We start from the raw sequence: 6,612 nt of genomic DNA, 5'->3' as shown, positions 1-6,612 counted from the left end.
GGTCCTTAATGAGTTTTGTGGCAGCTGGCACAAGGCCAGTTTGAATCACTCTTTGGAACCTACATGCTGAAATTCTGCCCAAGTCTCACTGAGGTGCTTAAAAATCAATTTGAATCTAGTACCTAGGCTATTTTGAAAATCCCATTGGACACTATCTGCCTTTTTAGGTGCCTAGATACCTTTAAAAATCTGGCTCTAGATATCTAAGTCTCATTGAAAGCCATTGAGACTTGGGACCAAATCCTACTTCACCGATTAGGTGTAGAAAGTAGGGGAAGGGGTGGCACCTTAGGGCATCTTTACATGTGCTCTGGGGTTGGGGAGGGGGATGCTTTAACTAGAGGGGCTCTTGGGAGCCCCTGTAATTAAAGTGCCTGCAGCATCTCATGTATTCAGTGTCCACACTTCAAAATGGTGGTGGTGGCTCTTTAACGTGCTTAACCAGCTTTAGTTAAAGTACTGTGCTGCCATCTTGAAGTGCAGAGACATTGAATACATGTGATGCTGAGGCTGCTGGAGCATGCTAATTAACATGCTCAGCAGACTCTTGATTGAGTCTGCTCTGGCCTGCTATAATTACAGCACACTGGAGCAGGAGTCAGGCATGTATACAGGTGCCCTTAGATACTAACTGGTGCAATCTAAGGAAGGGTGATAGACTATACCAAATCTGTGGAATCATAAGCAGTATTAAAATTAGAACATGCTGTGAGCAGTCACACATTAAAGGTTAATACCATTTCTTGCCTGCACAGTTCTGACTTGCCACTCTGTGGCACTTGTTTGTGGACAGGGATGTGACTAGGAGCCAGGCGCTGTGTGGGAGGAGGGGAACTGGGAGCAATGCATCCAGGGATGCTGGAGGCCTGCACATGGCTCTTTTTATCTTTATAGGGCAGACTGAAACTACCCTGACATGAGCTGAGTAGTGGCATGGCCCGGAGTTAACTCTCGCCAGAGTGGAATAATTTTGAGACTCTCAGGGGGCACTTAACATGAGTTAATGAGCTTTAATGTGGAGATGTACACGTTTCAAGTGCCTTTAGTATGGTCTGAATGCAACATGTAACTTCATCCTTTACAGAAGGCCATGAGCAGGAGGACTTCCCCGCCTTCTGCATTAACTGGTTTTCAGGGGCTCAAGCCAGGTGGAATAGAACTGCACTTAGCAGGCTGAGTCCACTTAGGTGCCTAATAGGTGGAAAAGAATCTGGTCTCCCTCCCAGCTCCTAAATCACTTAGGCATTTTTGAAAATATAACCATGTAGCTGTATTCATGCTGGAGTGTGTGTGTGTGTGTGTGTGTGTGTGTATGCACACATATATCAGTATGAATACATGTATCACGTGGCATATATCGGTATGAATACACCTACATGCTTATCTTCCAAACTACCACCAAAGGCCTCCCTAGGATATGTAAAAGCATATATATGCATATAAATATGCATTCACATATCCTAGGGAGGCCTTTGGGTAGTAGTTTGGAAGATGCTAGTAGTAAAGCTTGAGGAAAACCAGCCAGACTCCCCCGTATTTGTGTGCTTCCTTCCATTCTTTAAAGTGCCATTGTCAGACAAGGATTTTCTCTCAATCCTTGCTTTGGCACAGATGAATGAAGCAGTTGCTTGTGAGAATATCCCTACTCTTTGGCATGGGGCCAAGGAACTAATGCACCGGAAAGCTCTCATTTAAAAGGCTGCAGTCTGTGCTCAAGTCGTATATAACTCTTCTGAAGGGATGATGTGCAGGCAGGCCTAATGGAAGTTCACTGGGAAAAAGCAATGTATGTTTAATGTCTAGCAGGATGTAAGTGGCTTTTAGGTTTCCTGTAGCAATCTACAGTTTTTGGAAATGGGCAGCCTATTTTTTGGGTGTTAAGCAGAGCAACAAATGTGATCAAAAAGGCTCAGAGTACGAACTCAGCAGCTGAGGAAATCTTTGAAGATATTGTGGGCCACAGGGAAAGTACCTCCTTTCTTATCACAGAGCCGAAAGATTTTACACTTCTACAGCAAGGATGGCTAAAGAGGAATTTTGAGGCAGGAGGAGAGAGGCCCAGCAAATTGCTCCATGATGCAGGTTCAGGACCATAAGAAAAAATGTTTCAGTGCTCTTTCTCCATGGAAACAATGTGGGGTCAGATAAGGTTGGCCTTAAAGATGCACAGGTCAGAGAATGTCTGGGAACCTGGGTAGCAGGATCCACATCCCCAGCTGTGTCCACTGACTAACAGTCAGGCTCTAATGGTTAGTTTTCATTTCCAGGATTCCCTAGCCTTGAGGCCTGGAAGTATTAAAACAAACTGGAGAGGAAGCCAGCTCTGAGGTTAGGGGCTACATGCCTTTCAGGACTCATTAGGAGGAGGGACTTGAACCTTGGATAGTCTCTCTCCCCCTCTCCTCTTCCTCCCCACCATGGGAAAGAAAAAAGGGTCCACAAGACCCAGTTTTTGTTCTGAGGTGGAATGAAAATAAGTGACAAAACCTTGACATTTTTGGCAAAACATGCTTGTGCTCCAGCAGCCCAGAGCTGCCTGAGAAAAGAACGCGAGTTTAACTAGACACAAACACCGCTTCCCCAACCCTCTATGTAGAGTCCAGTGCTAAGGTAATCTCTGGTCACCACAGTCTCCCCTGGGTGGTAGGCAGCAGGGGGCTGGGTCAGCACAGAGCAGCCCTGGGATCTGGAGAATGCAGAAGGGGCTTACTACACACCACCCTGTGTCCTGCTGGGCTGTCACTGGGGAGCTGTGGGTCAGGGTCTGTGATGATTCTTTGACTGAATCCCTTACCTTTTGGTTGCCTGAGTGCCTCACACAGCTCCTGCTCCTCCTCCTCTCTCATTATGAATAAAACAGCATACAGGGCCCGCGCTGCTACATCTTCCCAGCTTGTTCTGTTAAATGCCTTCATTTGACTGCTTCTCATTACACTGTTCCTTCATATTCAAGTGTGAAGCAATGGACTGAACAGTTATATCTCTGGCTACTTGAGGGTTCCCCTGCTCCCTGCCATTCCCATGCTACGGGACGTAGCTATGCCACCAAAACCCACCAAGCAGGCCAAATGCGCAGAGCCCCCTTGATGTTACAGCTTATGTCATTCCTGGAGAAGTTTTAACTATTCTGCAAAAGAACTCCTTTTATCCCTATAAACCTAAAGGGCACAGATAAAAGTGACAATTTTTTGCCTCATTTGGTCACAGAAAGCTCTCTATAGCCGTGACTAAACACGAGTGCATGGCTGCAGACAACTTAAACTGGTTGATCAGGTGAAAATCTGAACCCTTATTGCATGGGTTCAGATGAAGATGTTTCAAAATGGGGCATCTTCTGTAACTTCTGTCTGCCTGCCTGGTCTCCAGCAGGTGCTTTTCTAGTCCTCCTCAGCCAGCACAGCACTGGTGAATACTCTGCAGTACAGGCAACCCCCATTACTCCAGCATTGGAGCTCATGCGTGGACACAATAACCTGGGGAAGACATCAAATATCATTTGACTTTTTAAAAGTGAAGTATCCACAACTAGCAGATGCAAAATATAGCAAAGTAGGGCTGGAAGGGACCTCACGAGGTGAACTTGTCCAGCTCCCTGCTCACAGCAGTATCTTCCCTGACTAAACTATCTAGGCAAGTGTCTTTCTACCCTACTCTTGAAAATGTCCAGGGATGGAGATTTCACAGGCTCTCTAGGTAGCATGTTCCCATGTTTGACCACCCTCATCGTCAGATAGGTCTCCCTAAAAACATAGTAGCACTGACTGTAGTTTACATTGCAAATCTGTAAAAGAAGTGAAGGGAGGATTCTAATTCAACAATCCTCAAGGATATATTCAGGTAAACAAGAGTGCCATGTAGGCTGTCTGCTCTGCTGAAAGCATAGACTTTCCTCCATTTGAGCAGCTGCCTGTTAGAAAAAGCTATAGGGAATGATGCCATCTGTAGGTGAACGTAGACTATATAGAGTCCTATAATTTAGCACACATCTTCTTTCAAACTAAGGAAACTTTTGTGCAAACCTACAAATGGTATGCACAAAATATGTGTTTTGTCATCCACTTCCAACCACAGGCCAAGTTAACCTACAGGCCAAGGAACTCTGTCTTTAAGGTCTGAACTTCTCAGTCAAAGCATGCCAATGCTGCTTCTGTGGCCTGCCTGAAGATGCCTCTGAGAAGTACACCCACTTCTACTCTATGGATGCCAAATCTGGAAATGAGACAAAGATACTTTCCTGAGGGATTGCCCGCCCCCGCTGCTTCTGGGATCTCTGTATCTCAGGTCCTTGAGAGTGGTAGTGGAGGTGGTGTCCTCAGGGTGGCTTCACTGCCTCATTTCTGGGTTTGGTGGGAGCTGGGGGTGGGGCATGCTTTAAAGGAGCACTGTAGAAGTAGCCTGCTCATACCCCGAGGATCTTGCTGAGGTTTTTTGTTGATGGCCCATTCAACTTGAACTAGGCAGAAATAAAGCAGATCTCTTGCAAGTACCTTAAGCCCTAAGTCATTACTAAATCCCAAAACAAGGCCTGATAGCCTTGAATCTGTGAGCTTCAATCCATAACTCTGACATGACTCTCTGTGGCTACAGGCAAATCACTCAAAATTGCTACCTCACTTTTCAAAAACCTGTAAAATGGGAACAATAATCCTTACTAACCTCACAGGAATAGTGCGCTGACTAATTAGCTTGTGTCTGGATCCTGCTTCAAAAATAATATACTGAATTCATGCATGATACAATGCCACTTAAATAGCCTAAGCTAGTTTTGCAGGGATTTTCAGTGCTTAAATATCATGAAAAGCTGCTATCCCAAACAATATATACTACTAACATATAGAGGAAACATGTGGGCAGGTTTCTCTCGCACTTAACTCTGGTAGAAATCAAAATCAACTCCTTTGAAGTTGATTAAGATACACTATTGTTATACTGGTGATAGAATAATTACTGTAGAATCTTTGGCTTTGGGGAAAGAAATCATAAAGCTCTGTCATCAAAAATAGGAATTAGTTTTCAGAAACAAATCTACCTTGTTGTTTTTCCTTCCCAAATGTAGAGATGAGTAAGAGATTGGTAAAGCTTACATTTGGGTAAGCAGAAAATACCATCAGATGGGCTGTCTCAGTTAGGATTCCTTCTCCAGGTAGGATTCCTTCATCAGGTAGGATTCCTTCTCCATAGTTTAATACAAATAGACTCTGTTCCACAATTGTTGCCAAGTTTTTTAGCTGTGGTACTCCTCATAAAAGCTTTCTGCTCTAACTATCTTGTTATCAGCCGATCAACGTCCCAACACTTCCGAGCTATTAATCCTGTCCTGAAATTAAATTAAGTTTCCATATATTTGGCAGAATGACCCTAGCACTTCCTATTTGGGGAATACAAAGAATAAGGCATCTGTAGACTACAGGAAGTCAAAGGCTCTGATTTCCTGCAGAGGTAGTACAAGAACAAACAGGGAACACATATTTCACAATGGTAGTTGAAAGTGCACGTAAGAGCTTTGGCGGCTGTCATGATGAAAACAATTTGAAGGGGAACATCCCTGCTCCCAAAATTATTTGCTGATGTTTGTTGTTGCTTTCACAATATGCCATTAGAAAATACGTGTAAGTTAAGGTCAATGTTTTTTCCAGGTTATTATAAAACTTTTCCTTAACATGTAGCTTGATTCTTATATCATCTTATATCAAAGATACTTTTTCTTCTAGAACAATAAGGTAAGAAATCTTGCTACTTCCATGTTTTTACATCTACTGCTGCTGAGAAAGGTACAATTAAATATTCTTTCTAAACTGTTTTACAGAAGGTGGGCCAAATTCATCCTGATGTAAACTGCAATTAAATCAATGGGGGTAACCAGGATAAATTTGTCTTGCGATGTTTGGGGGAGGCTGACTCAAGATAGCATTGATGCTTTGTCGCTGTTGTTAATCATTAGAGCATTTAATTCTGAGTACTTGTACATCAGGCCAAATCATATTCAGCTTCTAGTTATGATTTAAAATGGAAGACGTGGATCACTATAAAAAACAGTCAGCCTTCTGGGGTTATTCAATATGAATAGGGGTGAGAAATCTCCCATCAGAAAGAGGCATTGCTAGTTCCACAAAGCAAGTTAACATTTATTTATGTATGAAAGGAAACACTTTACAATGCCCCGCTAAATTGCTTAGCAGTTGTTATACATAATAAACATAGCAGCTTAAAATCCTACTTCTACCTGATTATTTGTTTTGTACCTCTTACAGGTAACACCTACTCTCTGGGGTGTCTTTTCAGTATATTTGCTTCTATGCATTTGACAGCACTTGGTTTAATAGCTTTGACCATTTTCTTATAGTCTGTTTTGCCAGCATCAATGTGTCTATTCCTTCTGTTTCTCAATAAAAGAAATCCCATTTTTTTTATATTCTGCAAAGGCACCATGTTTCCACCAGAAAGGCACATAAGAAAACCTAAAAAAATCACAATGCTTGAGTCTTATCTCATAAGCACAGATTTACTTCAATATAAATCTACTGCCTTCCCTGGAATAATTCCTGGCCTACGCCACTATAAAATAGGAGAATCAGGAACTAGACCTTGTTTAGCAAACATGAAAATATGGTC

Source organism: Alligator sinensis, unplaced genomic scaffold (assembly GCF_000455745.1).
Source record: "Alligator sinensis unplaced genomic scaffold, ASM45574v1 scaffold643_2, whole genome shotgun sequence".
Classification (NCBI taxonomy): domain Eukaryota; kingdom Metazoa; phylum Chordata; order Crocodylia; family Alligatoridae; genus Alligator; species Alligator sinensis.
The sequence above is the reverse complement of the archived record's forward strand: the minus strand, read 5'-3'. Positions refer to the sequence as shown.